This window comes from Scyliorhinus torazame, chromosome 10 (genome assembly GCF_047496885.1).
Source record: "Scyliorhinus torazame isolate Kashiwa2021f chromosome 10, sScyTor2.1, whole genome shotgun sequence".
NCBI classification, from domain to species: Eukaryota; Metazoa; Chordata; class Chondrichthyes; order Carcharhiniformes; family Scyliorhinidae; genus Scyliorhinus; species Scyliorhinus torazame.
Window position 1 is genome coordinate 38,913,810 of NC_092716.1, and position 19,531 is coordinate 38,933,340.

Below are 19,531 nucleotides of genomic sequence, written 5' to 3' on the forward strand. Positions count from 1 at the left end.
TGTATGGGCAGTCTCAATGCAGTTCTGAACAAATTAAACAGTCAGACTGCAAGGATGGAAACATTAAGGAAAGATAAGCAATTACATGACCACTTTCCCAACCAATATTTAATACTTTACAATGTTCAGCATCATTCTTTATTCGCTGTTTGACCAATTGCGTAATTATCTAAAATGTTACAAAAATCAATGATTACATCATCTATCCCTACAGCTTTCCTATCTGTAAATTAGTCTTCCACAAATTAAACAAGATTAGATTTTTTTAAAATTTCAAAATCCTTTGCAAGAAATAAGAATTGATCACAGTAATATTCTTCTGAACATGAAAAGTTACAGCACAGCCATTTGGCCCATCTTGTCCATGTCAGCCCGAGGACACCCAGGTGCCCTTTCTAATGGCACCTTGCTGCACCCGGTGCATAGCCCTGTAGCTAACAGCACTTAAGGTGCAGATCCATGTTCTTTTATAAAGAGTTAAGGGTCTCTGCCTCCACCACCAACTCAGGCAGCTAATTCCAAATTCCCACTTTGTAAAAAGGTTCTTCCTTATGTCCCCTCTACACCTTCTGCTACTTATCTTGAATCCATGTCCCCTGGTTCTAGAATTTTCCACAATTTCATCCTGTCCACCATCTCTTCCCGTCATAATTTTGTAGACCTCAATTAAGTCACCCCTCAGCCTTCTTTGTTCCAAGGAAAATTAACCCAACCTATCTAATCTCTCCTCATAGCCACACTTTTCTAGCCCTGGCAACATTCTTGTAAACTTCCTCTGCACTCTCTGAAGAACAATGACATCCTTCCTGCAATTTGTTGACCCGAATTGCACACAATACTCCAGTTGTGGCCTCACCAGTGTTTTATACAATTCCAACATTATATCCTTACTTTTATATTCTATACCTCTGCCAATGAAGCATTCCATAAGCTTTCTTTACAACCTTGTCTACTTGAACTGCTGCCTTCAGGAACCTGTTTGCTTGTGTGCCAAGACCTCTCACTTCATCTACCCCTCTTAGTATACTCCCATTTATTGTGTACCCCTGATAACTATTTTACTTCCCTAAATGCATGACCTCACACTTCTCTGTGTTAAAATCCATCTGCCACTTTATAGCCCGCTCCACCAACCCATCCATATCATTTTAGAGATTACTATCCTCTACACTATCCACCACTCGCACAATCTTTGTGTTGTCTGCAAATTTCCCAATCTTGCCCACCACATTCCACCCAAATCGTTAATATCTAACACAAACAGTAAGGGTCCCAACACCAAGCGCTGTGGAACACCACTTGAAACAACTTTCCATTTGAAGGGCAGCCATCGACCATTACCCTTTGTGTCCTGTTACTAAGCCAACATTTTATCCAGTTTGCCACATTGCCCTGCATCCTATGGGCTTTTACTTCTTTGACCAATCTGCCATGTAGGACCTTGTCAAACACCTTGTTAAAAATCCATGTGCACAACATGCACTGCACTTTCTTCATCAACCCTTCTTGTCACTTCTTCAATTAATTCGATCAAATTTGTGAGGCAAGACCTTCCTTTAGCACATCCATGCTGACCAACCCCAACTAGTCCATGCCTTTCCACATGACATTTAATTCTATCTTTCAGGATTGATTCTACTAATTTGTCCATCACTGATGTACGGCTAACTGGCCTATAATTGTTCGGTATTTCCTTCAATCCCTTTTTAAACAATGGAACCACATTTGCATTTCTCCAGTCTTCCGGTACCGCCCCTGTAAGTAGCGAGGATTGGAAAATCATCCCCCGAGCACCTGTTATCTCCTCCCTGATTTCCTTCAGCAGCCTCGGAAACAATCTATCTGGCCCTGGCGACTTATCAACTTTCAAGGAATCCAACCCTTCGAGTACTTCCTCTCTCTTTATGATTATCCCATCCAATATTTCACAGTTCCTCCTGGACTGCCATATCTGCATCATTCCTTTCCTTTGTAAACACGGAGACAAAATATTAATTTCAAACACTTTCAACAGCCTCCGCATCTACACACCAGTTCCCTTTTTCATCTCTGATGGGCCCCACTTTTTCCGTAACTAACCTGTTACCATTAATAGATTGATAAAACGTCTTTGGGCTTTCTTTAACTTTATTTGCTAATCTTTTTTCATGTGCTCTCTTTGATTTCCCAATTTCACTTTTTACTTTGTCCCTGCACTTCCTATGCTCATCTGGGCTATCTGCAGCGCTTAGTTCTTTGCGCTGACTATACACTTCATTTTTCTATTTGATCTTCCCCTGTATTCCTCTAGACAACCAGAGGGGTCCAGATTTGGCAGTACCACTCTTATTCTTGAAGGATACATGTCTACTTTGTAAATTTAGGATCTCATTTTTTAGTGCTTCCCACTGGTTTTCTGCTGATTTATCCTCTAGCAGTGCTAGCCAGTCCACCTCAGCAAAGTCCCTTCTCATTCCCGCAAAGCTTGCCTTCTCCCAGTTCAAAATTTTACTTCTGTTTTATTTCGGTCCTTTTCCATGGTAATACTAAATCTAACTGAATTGTGATCACTATCCTTGATATGGTCGCCAACTGTCGTTTCACCCACTTGCCCTTCTTCGCTCCCCAAGACTAGGTCTAGAATTGCATCTCCTCTTGTTGGGTTTGTCACTAATTGGATGAAATTTTTTTCCTGGACACACCATGAATTTTTCTCCCTCAGTTCCCCTTATATTGTATGAATTCCAGTTGATATTGGGATAGTTAAAGTATCCTACTATCATTGCCTTCTTGTTCTTACAGGCAGAAATTTGCCTACATATTTGTTCTTCTATCTCTCTTTCACAATTTGGGAGTCTCTAGTATACTCCCAGTAGTGTGACTGCCCCTTTTTTATTTCTAAGCTCAAGTCATAAAGCCTAGCTTGTTGACCCATTTAGTATATCATCCCTTCTGACAACTGGAATTGATTCTTTAACAATTAGTGCTCCTCCCCTCCTTCTTTATCTCCCATTCTATCATGTCTGAAGACTCGATAACCAGCGATAGTGAGCTGCCAATTTTGCCTCTCCTTTAGCCAGGTTTCCATTATAGCAATGACATCTTGCTGGCATGTGTCTACCTGTGCCCTTAACTCATTCACCGTGTTTGTAATACTCCTTGCATTGTGTACCATTATTTAAGAAGGGTGGCAAAGATAACCCGGGTAATTATCGGCCAGTGAGCTTGACGTCAGTGATAGTGAAATTGTTGGAAAAGATTCTCAAAGGGGCCGGGATTCTCAGAAATCCCGGCCAAGTGTTGACACCGGCGTAAACACCGGAGTGCTGTACACCGGCGTCAACGGGCCTCCAGGCCCAGTGGTCCTCAGTGGCCAGCAAGGCGCCAAAGTGCTGCGCGCAGCTCTGGCGCCGAAAGGCAGCCCTGTACGGCCGGCAAGGCTCGCGGCAGCCGTCTCCGCGCCTGGCGTCGCACAACATGCCGGAGGCCTACAGCGGGCCTGTGTAGAAGGAGGTAGGCCCCCTCCAGATCACGGGCGCCCGCCGATCGGTAGCCCCCGATCGCGGGCCTGGACGCCGTGGAGGTCCCCCCACCCCAGAGTCAGATCCCCCCCCCACCAGGATGGCCATCTCGGCCGCGGGTCCGAGCTCCCGCCGGGTGATACCAGGTTGGAATTATGCCAGCGGGACTTGGCAGAACTCGGCCGGTCGACCGTGGAGAATCGCCGCCGATCTCTTTCAGCGGTTCCCGACCGGCGGCTTGTCGACCGCGTGGGCGAGATTGCCGCCGATTCTCCGGTTGCCGGAGAATCGCGGCCCGGCATCAGAGTGGCGTGCGGTAATTTCCCACGTCGCCAGCGATTCTCCGACCTGGGCTCAGAGAATCACGGCCAGGATCTATGCACATTTGAAAGTGAATGGTCTTATTAGCGACAGACAGCTTGGATTTGTACGAGGGAGGTCATGTCTCACTAATTTAATTGAGTTTTTTGAGGAGGTGACAAAAATGATTGACAAGGGAAGGGCTGTGGATGTTTTTTTTTAATAAATATTTTATTGAAAATTTTTGGTCAACCAACACAGTACATTGTGCATCCTTTACACAATATTATAACAACACAAATAACAATGACCTATTTTATAAACAAAAAATGAATAAATAATAAATAACAAAAATGAAAACTAACCCTAATTGGCAACTGCCTTATCACAAGTAACACTCTCCAAAAATATAATTTAACAGTCCAATATATAATTATCTGTCGCAACGACCTATACATATTATACAGTATATATTAACAACCCTGAGAGTCCTTCTGGTTCCTCCCCCCCCCCCCCCTCCCCCCTCCTCCCCCTCCCTCCCCCCTCGCACACCTATCCTCCGCCCCCAAAAATTTACTGAGCCGTGCTCCAGTCATATGCGCCCTGTGTAATACCTTAAACTGAATCAGGCTTAGCCTGGCGCACGAGGACGACGTGTTTACCTGCTTAGGGCATCTGCCCACAGCCCCTCCTCGATCTCCTCCCCCAGCTCTTCTTCCCATTTCCCTTTTAGTTCATCTACCATAGTCTCCCCTTCGTCCCTCATTTCCCTATATATATCTGACACCTTACCATCCCCCACCCATGTCTTTGAGATCACTCTGTCCTGCACCTCTTGTGTCGGGAGCTGCGGGAATTCCCTCACCTGTTGCCTCGCAAAAGCCCTCAGTTGCATATACCTGAATCCATTCGCTTGGGGCAACCCATATTTCTCGGTCAGCGCTCCCAGACTCGCGAACTTCCCATCCACAAACAGATTTTTCAGTTGCGTTATTCCTGCTCTTTGCCACATTCCATATCCCCCATCCATTCCCCCCGGGGCAAACCTATGTTTGTTTCTTATCGGGGACCCCCCCCCCCCCCCAAGGTCTTTCCCCTATGCCGTCTCCACTGTCCCCAAATCTTCAGTGTAGCCACCACCACCGGGCTTGTGGTGTAGTTCCTCGGTGAGAACGGCAATGGGGCTGTCACCATAGCCTGTAGGCTAGTCCCCCTACAGGACGCCCTCTCTAATCTCTTCCACGCCGCTCCCTCCTCCTCTCCCATCCACTTACTCACTATTGAAATATTAGCTGCCCAATAATACTCACTTAGGCTCGGTAGTGCCACCCCCCCCCCCTATCCCTGCTACGCTGTAAGAATCCCTTCCTCACTCTCGGGGTCTTCCCGGCCCACACAAAACCCATGGTGCTCTTTTCAATCCTTTTAAAAAAAGCCTTCGAGATCACCACCGGGAGGCACTGAAACACAAAGAGGAATCTCGGGAGGACCACCATCTTAACCGCCTGCACCCTCCCTGCCAGTGACAGGGATACCATATCCCATCTCTTGAAATCCTCCTCCATTTGTTCCACCAACCGCGTTAAATTTAACCTATGCAATGTGCCCCAATTCTTGGCTATCTGGATCCCCAGGTAACGAAAGTCCCTTGTTACCTTCCTCAACGGTAGGTCCTCTATTTCTCTACTCTGCTCCCCTGGATGCACCACAAACAACTCACTTTTCCCCATGTTCAATTTATACCCTGAAAAATCCCCAAACTCCCCAAGTATCCGCATTATTTCTGGCATCCCCTCCGCCGGGTCTGCCACGTATAGTAACAAATCGTCCGCATACAAAGATACCCGGTGTTCTTCTCCTCCTCTACGTACTCCCCTCCACTTCTTGGAACCCCTCAACGCTATCACCAGGGGCTCAATCGCCAGTGCAAACAATAATGGGGACAGAGGGCATCCCTGCCTTGTCCCTCTATGGAGACGAAAATATGCAGATCCCCGTCCGTTCGTGACCACGCTCGCCATCGGGGCCCTATACAACAGCTGCACCCATCTAACATACCCCTCTCCAAAACCAAATCTCCTCAACACCTCCCACAAATAATCCCACTCCACTCTATCAAATGCTTTCTCGGCATCCATCGCCACTACTTTCTCCGTTTCCCCCTCTGGTGGGGCCATCATCATTACCCCTAACAGCCTCCGTATATTCGTGTTCAGCTGCCTCCCCTTCACAAACCCAGTTTGGTCCTCGTGGACCACCCCCGGGACACATTCCTCTATTCTCATTGCCATTACCTTGGCCAGGATCTTGGCATCTACATTTAGGAGGGAAATAGGTCTATAGGACCCGCATTGTAGCGGGTCCTTTTCCTTCTTTAAGAGAAGCGATATCGTTGCTTCAGACATAGTCGGGGCAGTTGTCCCCTTTCCTTTGCCTCATTAAAGGTCCTCGTCAATACCGGGGCGAGCAAGTCCACATATTTTCTATAGAATTCGACTGGGAATCCATCCGGTCCCGGGGCCTTTCCCGCCTGCATACTCCTAATTCCTTTCACCACTTCTTCTACCTCGATCTGTGCTCCCAGTCGCACCCTTTCCTGCTCTTCCACCTTGGGAAATTCCAGCCGATCCAAGAAGCCCATCATTCTCTCCCTCCCATCCGGGGGTTGAGCTTCATATAATTTTTTATAAAATGTCTTGAACACTCCATTCACTCTCTCCGCTCCCCGCTCCATCTCTCCTTCCTCATCCCTCACTCCCCCTATTTCCCTCGCTGCTCCCCTTTTCCTCAATTGGTGTGCCAGCAACCTGCTCGCCTTCTCCCCATATTCGTACTGTACACCCTGTGCCTTCCTCCATTGTGCCTCTGCAGTGCCCGTAGTCAGCAAGTCAAATTCTACATGTAGCCTTTGCCTTTCCCTGTACAGTCCCTCCTCCGGTGCTTCCGCATATTATCTGTCCACCCTCAAAAGTTCTTGCAGCAACCGCTCCCGTTCCTTACTCTCCTGCTTCCCTTTATGTGCCCTTATTGATATCAGCTCCCCACTAACCACCGCCTTCAACGCCTCCCAGACCACTCCCACCTGGACCTCCCCATTATCATTGAGTTCCAAGAACTTTTCAATGCACCCCCTCACCCTTAGACACACCCCCTCATCTGCCATTAGTCCCATGTCCATTCTCCAGGGTGGGCGCCCTCCTGTTTCCTCCCCTATCTCCAAGTCTACCCAGTGTGGAGCGTGATCCGAAATGGCTATAGCCGTATACTCCGTTCCCCTCACCTTCGGGATCAACGCCCTTCCCAGCACAAAAAAGTCTATTCGCGAGTAGACTTTATGGACATAGGAGAAAAACGAGAACTCCTTACTCCTAGGTCTGCTAAATCTCCACGGGTCTACACCTCCCATCTGCTCCATAAAATCTTTAAGTACCTTGGCTGCTGCCGGCCTCCTTCCAGTCCTGGACTTCGACCTATCCAGCCCTGGTTCCAACACCGTATTAAAATCTCCCCCCATTATCAGCTTTCCCATCTCTAGGTCCGGAATGCGTCCTAGCATCCGCCTCATAAAATTGGCATCATCCCAGTTCGGAGCATATACGTTTACCAAAACCACCGTCTCCCCCTGTAGTTTGCCACTCACCATCACGTATCTGCCCCCGTTATCCGCCACTATAGTCTTTGCCTCGAACATTACCCGCTTCCCCACTAATATAGCCACCCCCCTGTTTTTCGCATCTAGCCCCGAATGGAACACCTGCCCCACCCATCCTTTGCGTAGCCTAACCTGGTCTATCAGTTTCAGGTGCGTTTCCTGTAACATAACCACATCTGCCTTAAGTTTCTTAAGGTGTGCGAGTACCCGTGCCCTCTTTATCGGCCCGTTCAGCCCTCTCACGTTCCACGTGATCAGCCGGGTTGGGGGGCTTCCTACCCCCCCCCCCCCCCCCTTGTCGATTAGTCATCCCCTTTTTCTAGCTCCTCACCCGGTTCCCACGCAGCTGTATCTCCCCCAGGCGGTGCCCCCCCGCCCATCCCCTCCCATACCAGCTCCCCCCTCTCCCCAGCAGCAGCAACCCAGTAATTCCCCCCTCCCACCCCCCTGCTAGATCCCCCGCTCGCATAATTACTCCCCCCATGTTGCTCCCAGAAGTCAGCAAACTCTGGCCGACCTCGGCTTCCCCCGTGACCTCGGCTCGCACCGTGCGACGCCCCCTCCTTCCTGCTTCTCTATTCCCGCCATGATTAACATGGCGCGGGAACCAAGCCCGCGCTTCTCCCTTGGGCCCGCCCCCAATGGCCAACGCCCCATCTCCTCCACCTCCCCTCCTCCCCCCATCACCACCTGTGGAAGAGAGAAAAGTTACCACATCGCAGGATTAGTACATAAAACTCCTCTTTCCCCCCTTTTTAACCCCCCTCTTCGCCCCCCACATTCGCCCCATCACTTTGTTCAAACGTTCTTTTTAATAACCCGCTCATTCCAGTTTTTCTTCCACAATAAAAGTCCACGCTTCATCCGCCGTCTCAAAGTAGTGGTGCCTCCCTCGATATGTGACCCACAGTCTTGCCGGTTGCAGCATTCCAAATTTTATCTTCTTTTTATGAAGCACCGCCTTGGCCCGATTAAAACTCGCCCTCCTTCTCGCCACCTCCGCACTCCAGTCTTGATAAACGCGGATCACCGCGTTCTCCCATTTACTGCTCCGAGTTTTCTTTGCCCATCTAAGGACCATTTCTCTATCCTTAAAACGGAGGAATCTCACCACTATGGCTCTGGGAATTTCTCCTGCTCTCGGTCCTCACGCCATCACTCGGTATGCTCCCTCCACCTCCAACGGACCCGCCGGGGCCTCCGCTCCCATTAACGAGTGCAGCATCGTGCTCACATATGCCCCGACGTCCGCTCCCTCCACACCTTCAGGAAGACCAAGAATCCTCAGGTTGTTCCTCCTTGCGTTGTTCTCCAGTGCCTCCAACCTTTCCACACATCGTTTCTGATGTGCCTCATGCGTCTCCGTCTTCACCACCAGGCCCTGTATGTTGTCCTCATTCTCGGCTGCCTTTGCCTTCACGACCCGAAGCTCCCGCTCCTGGGTCTTTTGTTCCTCCTTTAGCCCTTCGATCGCCTGTAGTATCGGGGCCAACAGCTCTTTCTTCATTTCCTTTTTGAGCTCTTCCACACAGCATTTCAAGAACTCTTGTTGTTCAGGGCCCCATGTTAAACTGCCACCTACGACGCCATCTTGGTTTTTGCTTGCCTTCCTTGCCGCTGTTCTAAAGGATCCACTGCAATCCGACCACTTTCTCCTCCTTTTTTCATCCGTATCCAGGGGGGATTCCCTTCTGGTTTACCGCACAGTGTTTTTAGCCGTCAAAATTGCCGTTGGGGCTCCTATCAAGAGCCCAAAAGTCCGTTTCACCGGGAGCTGCCGAAACGTGCGACTCAGCTGGTCATCGCCGCACCCGGAACAGGGCTGTGGATGTTGTATACATGGACTTTAGTAAAGCATTTGATAAAGTCCCTCATGGCAGGCTGGTGCAAACGATTAAATTGCATGGGGTCAGGGGTGAACTAGCTGGATGGATTCAGAACTGGCTTGGCCATTGAAGACCATTGAAGGGTAGCAGTGGAAACAGTTTTTCCAAATGGAGGTTTGTAACTAGTGGTGTTCCACTGGGATCAGTACTGGGACCTCTGCTGTTTGTAATATATATAAATGACTTGGAAGAAAACGTAGCGGGTCTGATTAGCAGATTTGCAGATGATACTAAGATTGCAGGAGTTCCGGATAGTGATGAAATTTGTCAGAGAATACAGCAGGATATAGATAGGGTGGAAACATCAGGGCAGCACGGTGGGGCAGTGGTTAGCAATGCTGTCTCACGGCGCCAAGTCCCAGGGTCGATCATTGCTCTGGGTCACTGTCCGTGTGGAGTTTACACATTCTCACCATGTTTGCGTGGGTTTCGCCCCCACAACCCAAAGATGTGTAGGATAGGTGGATTGGCCATGCTAAAATTGCTCCTTAATTGGAAAAAATGAATTGGGTACTCTAAATTTTTTTTTTTTTTTTTTAAAAGATAGGATTGGACGGAAATGACAGATGGAATTTAACCCGGACAAATGAGAGGTGATGCATTTTGATAGATCCAATTCAGGTGGGAGCTATAAAATAAATGGCAGAACCATCAGGAGCACAGAGACGCAGAGACATCTGGGTGTGCAGGTCCACAGATCCTTAAAAGTGTCAGCACAGGTGGAAATGGTAGTAAGGAAAGGATATGGCATGTTTACCTTCATAGGATGGGGTATAGAGTATAAAAGCTCGCAAATTACATTACAATTATATAGAACATTGGTTTGGAATACTGTGTCCAATTCTGGTCACCACACTACCAGAAGGACGTGGAGGCTTTGAGTACAGAAAAGGTTTACCAGGATGTTACCTTGTATGGAGGGTATTAGCTATGAGGAGAGATTGAATAAACTGGGACTGTTCTCCCTGGAGAGGAGGAGGTGGAGAGGCGACCTGCTAAAAGTTTATAAAATTATTAGGGGTATAGATAGGGTGAACAGTTGGAGGCTTTTTCCCAGGGCAGAATTGAAAATTAAAAGGGGGCACAAGTTCAAGGTGAGGGGGGATAGGTTCAGTGGAGATGTGCTGGGGAAGTTTTTTTTACACATAGGGTGGTGGTGACCTGGAATGCACTGCCAAGTGAGGTGGTTGAGGCAGATACGTTAGCAACCTTTAAGACTTATCTGGATAAGCACATGAACAGACGGGGTATAGAAGGATACAGGCGGTTGGTCTAGATAGGACACGTGATCGGCACAGGCTTAGAAGACTGAAGGGCCTGTTCCTGTGCTGTATCGTTCTTTGTTTGTTTCTAAACTGTTTAACCTTGTCATTTATTCCAGCTGGACTTTCCAAACTTTGCTTCTACTGTAATTACAAGCCTATCACTACATCTTCTGCCTGACTAGCTGGTGTTCTACCTCCATTTTCCTGATCTGAATCTGACCTATCTGATCCTACTCCTGGACCCCATCCCCCTGCCACACTAGTTTAAATACACCCCAACAGAACTAGCAAAAGCGCCCACAAGGTCATTGATCCAAGCTCTGCCTGGGTGCAAACCGTCCGGTTTGTGCAGGTCCCATCTTCCCAGAACCGGTCTGAGTGTCTCAAAAATCTAAATCCCTCCCGGTTACACCTCCCTCCAACCACGTATTCATCTTATGAAATTGAACATGAAAATTGCTTATTGTCACAAGTAGGCTTCAAATGAAGTTACTGTGAAAAACCCCTAGTCGTCACATTCCGGCGCCTGTTCGGGGAGGCTGGTACAGGAATTGAACCGTGCTGCTGGCCTGCCTTGGTCTGCTTTAAAAGCCAGCAATTTAGCCCAGTGTGCTAAACCAGCCCCTATCTATCCTCTTATTCCTGCTGTCGCAACATGTGGAACTGGGAGTAATCCTGAGATTACTACATTTGAGGTTATTTTACCTTTTTTTTTTAAAAAAAGATTCCGATTAAGGGGCAATTTAGCGTGGCCCATCCACCTCTCCTGCACATCTTTGAATTGTGGGGGTGAGACCCAGGCAGACACAGGGAGGATGTGCAAACTCCACGTGGACATTGACCCGGGGCCAGGATCGAACCTGGTCTTTGGTGCTGTGAGACAGCAGTGCGCACTACCGTGCCACCCTCTCCCTTAGTTTATCGATGTTTTTGGTGCCAATGTGTACCATGACCACCGGCTGTTCACCCTCCCTTCCCAGAATGCCTGTAATCGCTCTGTGGCATCCCTGACCCTAGCACCAAGGAGGTAACATACCATCCTTGATTCAAGAAGCATCTGTCTGTGCCCCTAACTATTGAGTACCCCATCATTATAGCCCTGCCACTCGTTTTCGTCCCACCTGTCTGGGCAGCAGAGCCTCCCACGATGCTCTGAACCTGGCTGCTGCTCTTTTCCCCTAAGAGGCCACCCCCCCCCCCCAATGGCATCCAAAGGGCAGGTTAATAGGTGAAAAAGGCATATGGGACACTTGCCGTTATCAATCGAGGCATAGATTACAAAGGAAAATAGGTCATTTTGGAGTTGTATAGAACTTTGGTGAGGCCCCAGCTGGAGTACTGTGCGCAATTCTGGTTGTCACATTATAGGCAGGATGTGATTGAACTGAGGGGGTGCAGAGGCGATTCACTAGGATGTTGCCTGGGATGGAAAATTTAGGTTATGAAGAGAGGTTTGGTAGGCTTGGGTTGTTTTCGCTGGAGCAGAGAAGACGGAGGGGCGGCCTGATCAAGGTGTACATGATTATGGGCATGGACAGGGTGGATAGGCAGCAGTTGTTCCCCTTCGTTTAAGGGTCAGTTACGAGGAGACACACAAGTTCAAGGTGAGGGGCAGGAGATTTCGGGGGGATTTGAGGAAAAACATTTTTACCCAGAGGTGGTGTTCTGGAATTGCCTGCCTGGGAGGGTGGCAGAGGCAGGTTGCCCCACATCCTTTAAAAAGTACCTGGATGAGCACTTTGCACATTCAAGGCCATGGCCCAGGTTCTGGAAAATGGGATTAGATAAGCAGGTCAGGTGTCTTTCATGCATTGGTGCAGATTTCAATGGGTTGAAGGGCCTCTTCCGCACTGTACTAGTCTGCGATTCTGTGTTTCTCTTGCGCTCTTTTTAAACTTCTGGCTCCTCGCGTGCTATTTTTTCCCTCTCCATTGTCTCATCCTCCACTAAAACCCTTGCAAGTGCATGCCATTTCCTATATTTTATTCTAGCTTTTTACCCAGTCTCACAGTCACCATCATCCTTGCGTCAGCTTTTACAGTTCACGAGGCCCAAGCTGTCCCAACATGGGCTCCCCAAGCTCCGACAACAATAATCATTTCCATTGCAAGCATTAAATGAAAATCTATGGCTAACAACCTACTTAACAGGCAGCCCTGTAGATTTTCTCAGCAGGAACACAGGGCTGAGCCTGGAGTTGAGGAGGTTCGGAAGGGGAAGGAGGGAGGGTGGGGTAAAGAAAGCCATAATTCTCATTCGTAATTTCTCTAACAAGCCCTGCTGGAGTGCTCATGTTTGGAAATGAGGTTACATTAAGTCTTTTATGCTTTCCATTGTCAAGTAGCCTGCTCAGACATCGATTCGGGCCTCACATGAATAACAGTCACATAAACAAGAAACTGTCAGCCAAACAGCACCATTATAACAGATAGACCAAGCAATCAATACCCAAATTAGTGAATATAGAAATAGAAAGATAGAGCAGATAAATACGTGGCTGGAGAAATGATGCAGGAAGGAGAATGAGAAGCAGAAACGGGCATTTGACAGATGTCAGGTTGATAATAAAACTGAGAACCACGCTGAATATAGATCAGGGAGAAGTGAAAAGGAAATGAAGGTTAAATGGCCACGTATGCCAGCGGTAGGAAGGAAAAGATTTATTTTACTTTTAACAATTAGCTGCCCACGGCACTAACTATCTACAATCACCGTTGTCCCCATTGGAACAACCAACATGCCGGTCCCTGCTTGGGATGACTTTTATACTCGGTTTAACGTACTCAGCTAGGCGGGCCACTGCCCGCTGCCTGGGAAGCTTGTACTCCACGAGCACCACGGGAAGAGCGATAATGGTTTCCCTTTATTTTAGTGGTCAATCTTTTCGCATACTATATCTTTGCCTTTTGCCATAACCCCACCTTGGCCCCATCCGAGCGGCTCTGGAGAAGACCAATAAAACCGTGACAGCCCATGGAGCCACGATAAAAGATATGGAAGTGGCCCTTTCGAGAATGATAGAAATTGGCTTTCTAGTTAGCTATAGATGATATAAGTAAAAGGTTTAATTGAGAACTCATTAAGAATAATTAACTAAATCATATTAACCATGAGAGTGAGGAAAGCCGAATAGCTGGGAACATTTTGCAAATTGCTTGAGACTTGCTAGAGACTGAAGGAACAGTGACGTCAGCTGGCTGAAAGGCCCCATTGTGTGAAAGAACGGGCAGTTTCATTTCTATGGTAACAACCAGTCTAGGGTAATAAGTCCTAGCGAAGAATGTGTTTTTCTCAAGCAATGGAATGGGAAATTCACATCAATATCACACCAATATATTTAAATACATATCTCTCAAATTGACGGACAGGCAGTTTGGCCAAATTGAGTCAGTTATAAATTAGTTAAAGCCAATCACAGCTGTAAAGAAGGCAACATCTTAAGATAATAATCTCCTTAAAAATCACTTGTCGGGATGCAAAAATCCATTCCGGAATCAATCCATCTCTTTCTGAAACCTATTTTCTATGCTTGCTTTTCTAAATCGCCATCTTTCTTTTGTTTAAATCACTCCGTCATTTTATACTGTGTATTATGATTTGAAGAATTACCACAATTTGTAATTGAATGAAAACTCAACTACTGTATTCGCTAAAGACAATCAATCTGACCTAATTTCGTATTGACAAATAAAGTACAACTGAACTTTGCCAAAAAAGCAGACTTGACCTCTGTTATTTGGGAACTAAGTAGGGATAACGGATATCCAGGGTTCCGAATAGACACAGAGATCCATCAGAGACACAGTGATCAGATTGCCTCATTGGAAGTAGAGATGTCAGTCGCTGAAGGCCAAGGTGAATGATCCAGAGAATTGGTTCAAGAGGTAAAACATTTGAATTGTGGTGCGGCCAGAGGGGATGGAAGGCCCACAGCGTACTTCACGGGTGTTCGGTAAGATGGTGGGGTCAGATGGATTCATGTCCCCTCCTGAGTTGGACCGAGCCCACCGTACACTCTGGCATGAAGATCGACCGCATGCGGTAATAATGAAGTTCCATAGCTTCAAAGAGAAAGAGCAAGTTCTGAGATGGGCGGAGAAGCATCGGAGCTTCAATTGGGACGGCCACGCTATCAGGTTCTACCAAGACGTGGGAGCGGAGATTGTGAAGAAAAGGGCTGCGTTCAATAGAGCCAAGGCCACCCTGCATAAAAGTGGAGTCCGGTCGAGTGTGGTCTACCCGGTTCGGCTTAGAGTAACTTTCGATGGAAAGGACTTATTTGATGCGCCAGGCAAGGCGGGACTCCTTTGTTAAGAAACACAGGTTGGACGCGGGGTGATTGAGATTTTGGATGTTGGGTTCGGGCGTGTTAAATTGTTGCACTGCTGGTGTTCCCTGGTTGTTCTTGCAATTTCCTGTTCTTGTTGGGGTTGAACTATTACAGTTTGGACTGAGATTGGAGGTTGAGTTCTATGTGGGGTTCTGTTCTGTCTGTTATGCTAATATTTAGCTCCCTTTTAGAGCACAATTGTTTATGGGCTTTAGTATTTTGTTGTTTGGAACCATTTTAACTCTAGTTGGGAGGGGGGGGGGGAGACCCCCAATTCGTTTGGTCTCATGGAACGTTAGGCGGTTAAATGGTTCAGTGAAAGGTCGAGACTACTTGCTCACCTCAAGAGTTGTGTTTTTGCAAGAGACTCATCTGTGGGTCAGGGACCAGAGAATGCTGCAGAAGGGGTGGATAGGACAAGCCTTTTGTTCGGGTTTCGATGATAGGACCAGGGGTGCGGCAATATTAATTAATAAAAGGGTTCAATTTTCTGCTTCGAATATCTTGGTTGACCCCAATGGCAAACATGTTATTGTCTGTGGCTTTCTGATGGTCACTCATGATTAATATCTACGCTCCAACAGGGACGCTACAAATTTTAGTAATAATCTACTGGCCTGTCTCCGCGATTTAGATTCTCATCAGCTTATTTTGAATGAGGAGCTAAACTGTGTTTTGGACCCTGGTCTGGACCGATCCAAGTTCAAATCACTGACTCCATCAAGTGTGGACAGAGCAGCTTCCGGGTGCGGCGATGACCAGCTAAGTCGCACGTTTCGGCAGCTCCCGGTGGAAAGGACTTTTGGGCTCGTAATAGGAGCCCCAACGGCAATTTTAACGGCTAAAAACACTGTGCGGTAAACCAGAAGGGAATCCCCCCTGGACACGGATGGAAAAAGGAGAGGAAAGTGGCCGGATTGCGGTGGATCCTCGAGAGCAGCGGCCAGGAAGGCAGGCACAAAGCAAGATGGCGTCGGAAGGAGGCAGTTTAATATGGGGCCCTGACCATCAAGAGTTCCTGCGGCGTTGCGTGGAAGAACTTAAAAAGGAGATGAAGAAGTAGCTGTTGGCCCCGATATTACAGGCGATTGAAGGGCTAAAGGAGGAGCAAAAGACCCAGGAGCAGGAGCTTCGGGTCGTGAAGGCAAAGGCTGCTGAGAATGAGGACGACATACAGGGCCTGGTGGTGAAGACAGAGATGCACGAGGCACAACACAAAAGGTGTGTGGAAAGGCTGGAGGTGCTGGGGAATAATGCGAGGAGGAAGAATCTAAGGATTCTTGGTCTTCCCGAAGGTGCAGAAGGGGCGGACGTCGGGGCATATGTGAGCACGATGCTGCACTCGTTAATGGGATCGGAGGCCCCGACGGGCCCGTTGGAGGTGGAGGGAGCCTATCGAGTTATGGCGCGAAGACCGAGGGCTGGAGAAATTCCTCGAGCCATAGTGGTGAGATTTCTCCGATATAAGGACAGAGAGATGGTCCTCAGATGGGCAAAGAAAACTCGGAGCAGTAGGTGGGAGAACGCGGTGATCCGCATATATCAGGATTGGAGTGCGGAGGTGGCGAGAAGGAGGGCAAGCTTTAATCGGGCCAAGGCGGTGCTGCACGCAAGGAAGGTTAAATTTGGAATGCTGCAGCCGGCAAGACTGTGGGTCACACATCAAGGGAAACACCACTACTTTGAAACGGCAGAAGAGGCGTGGACATTTATTGTCGAGGAGAAACTGGAATAAGCGGGCTAGAAAAAGAACGTTTGGGGCAAAGTGGTGGGGCGAATATGTGGGGTGAAGAGGGGGAAAAAGGGGGAAGAGATGATTTCCCAAGTTGTTAATCCTGCGACCCTGTAACTATTCTCTCTTCCCCATGTCGTGGGGGAGGGGGGGAGGGAGGATGAGGAGCTGGGGGCGCCAGCCATTGGGGGCGGGGCCAAATGGGAAGCGCGGGCTATGTTCCCGCGCTATGGTAATCATGGCGGGAACAGGGAAGCAGGAAGGAGGGGGCCTCGCACAGTGGAAGCCGAGGTCACGGGGGGGAAGCCGAGGTCGGCCAGGGTTTGCTGACTTCTGGGAGCAACATGGGGGGTGCAATTACGCTAGTGAGGGATCTAGCGGGGGGGTGGGGGTGGGGGGGGTTAACTGGGTTGCTGCTGCTGGGGAGAAGGGGGAGCTGGTATGGGGTGGGGTGGTCGGGGCGGGTGGGCGCCGTTGGGGGGAGATACGGCTACGTGGGAACCGGGTGAGGAGCTGGATTGAAAAAGGAGATGGCTAGTCGACAAGGCGGGGGGGGTAAAGAGCCCCCCCAACCCGGCTGATCACATGGAATGTGAGAGGGCTGAACGGGCCGATAAAGAGGGCACGGGTACTCGCACACCTAAAGAAACTTAAGGCAGATGTGGTTATGCTGCAGGAGACGCATCTGAAACTGATAGACCAGGTCAGACTACGCAAAGGATGGGTGGGGCAGGTGTTTCATTCGGGGCTAGACGCAAAAAACAGGGGGGTGGCTATACTAGTGGGGAAGCGGGTAATGTTTGAGGCAAAGACCATAGTGGCGGATAGTGGGGGCAGATACGTGATAGTGAGTGGCAAATTGCATGGGGAGGCGGTGGTCTTAGTGAACGTATATGCCCCGAACTGGGATGATGCCAACTTTATGAGGCGTATGTTAGGACGTATCCCGGACCTAGAGGTGGGGAAGTTGGTAATGGGTGGAGATTTTAATACGGTGCTGGACCCAGGGCTGGACAGATCGAGGTCCAGGACCGGAAGGAGGCCGGCTGCAGCTAGGGTGCTTAAGGACTTTATGGAGCAGATGGGAGGAGTAGACCCCTGGAGATTTAGTAGACCTAGGAGTAAGGAGTTTTCGTTTTTCTCCTATGTCCACAAAGTTTATTCACGGATAGACTTTTTTGTTTTGGGAAGGGCACTGATCCCGAAGGTGACGGGGATGGAGTACACGGCTATAGCTATTTCGGATCACGCTCCACATTGGGTGGACCTGGAGATAGGGGAGGAAAAAGAACAGCGTCCACCCTGGAGAATGGACATGGGATTATTGGCAGATGAGGGGGTATGTTTAAGGGTGAGGGGGTGTATTGAAAGGTACTTGGAACTCAATGATAATGGGGAGGTTCAGGTGGGAGTGGTCTGGGAGGCGCTGAAGGCAGTGGTTAGAGGGGAGCTAATATCTATTAGGGCACATAAAGGAAAGCAGGAGGGTAGGGAAAGGGAGCGGGTGTTGAAAGAACTTCTGAGGGTGGACAGACAATATGCGGAGGCACCGGAGGAGGGACTGTACAGGGAAAGGCAAAGGCTACATGTAGAATTTGACTTGTTGACTACGGGTAATGCAGAGGCACAATGGAGGAAGGCACAGGGTGTACAGTACGAATATGGGGAGAAGGCGAGCAGGTTGCTGGCCCACCAACTGAGGAAAAGGGGAGCAGCGAGGGAGATAGGGGGGGGTGAGAGATGAGGAGGGAGAGATGGAGCGGGGAGCGGAGAGAGTGAATGGAGTGTTCAAGGCATTTTACGAAAGATTATATGAAGCTCAGCCCCCGGATGGGAAGGAGAGAATGATGTGCTTTCTGGATCAGCTGGAATTTCCCAAGGTGGAGGAGCAGGAGAGGGTGGGACTGGGAGCACAGATTGAGACGGAGGAAGTGGTGAAAGGGATTGGGAGTATGCAGGCGGGGAAGGCCCCGGGACCAGACGGATTCCCAGTTGAATTCTATAGGAAATATATGGACTTGCTGGCCCCACTACTGACGAGAACCTTTAATGGGGCGAGGGAAAGGGGGCAGCTGCCCCCGACTATGTCAGAGGCAACGATATCGCTCCTCCTAAAGAAGGAAAAAGACCCGCTGCAATGCGGGTCCTATAGGCCTATTTCCCTCCTGAATGTGGACGCTAAGATTCTGGCCAAGGTAATGGCAACGAGGATAGAGGATTGTGTCCCGGGGGTGGTTCATGAGGACCAAACTGGGTTTGTGAAGGGGAGACAGCTGAATACAAATATACGGAGGCTGCTGGGGGTAATGATGATGCCCCCACCAGAGGGGGAAGCGGAGATAGTGGCGGCGATGGATGCCGAGAAAGCATTTGGTGGAGTGGGATTATTTGTGGGAGGTGCTGAGGAGATTTGGCTTTGGAGATGGATATATCAGATGGGTACAGTTGCCGTATAGGGCCCCGATGGCGAGCGTGGTCACGAATGGACGGGGGTCTGATTATTTTCGGCTCCATAGAGGGACGAGGCAGGGATGTCCTCTGTCCCCGTTATTGTTTGCACTGGCGATTGAGCCCCTGGCCATAGCATTGAGGGGTTCCAGGAAGTGGAGGGGAGGAGAAGAACACCGGGTATCTCTGTATGCGGATGATTTGTTGCTATATGTGGCGGACCCGGCGGAGGGGATGCCAGAGATAATGCGGATACTTGGGGAGTTCGGGGATTTTTCAGGGTATAAATTGAACATGGGGAAAAGTGAGTTGTTTGTGGTGCATCCTGGGGAGCAGAGCAGAGAAATAGAGGATTTACCGTTGAGGAAGGTAACAAGGGACTTTCGGTACTTGGGGATCCAGATAGCCAAGAATTGGG

The 19,531-nt window shown here is 49.0% G+C and overlaps 1 protein-coding gene across 1 annotated transcript in view; it reads right to left on the minus strand.

Annotated features, from left to right (window-relative positions):
* Positions 1-19,531, minus strand: part of dhx38 (DEAH (Asp-Glu-Ala-His) box polypeptide 38) — a 223,892-nt gene that overhangs the window by 131,558 nt on the left and 72,803 nt on the right. The gene's annotated exons all lie outside the window — the stretch shown is intronic.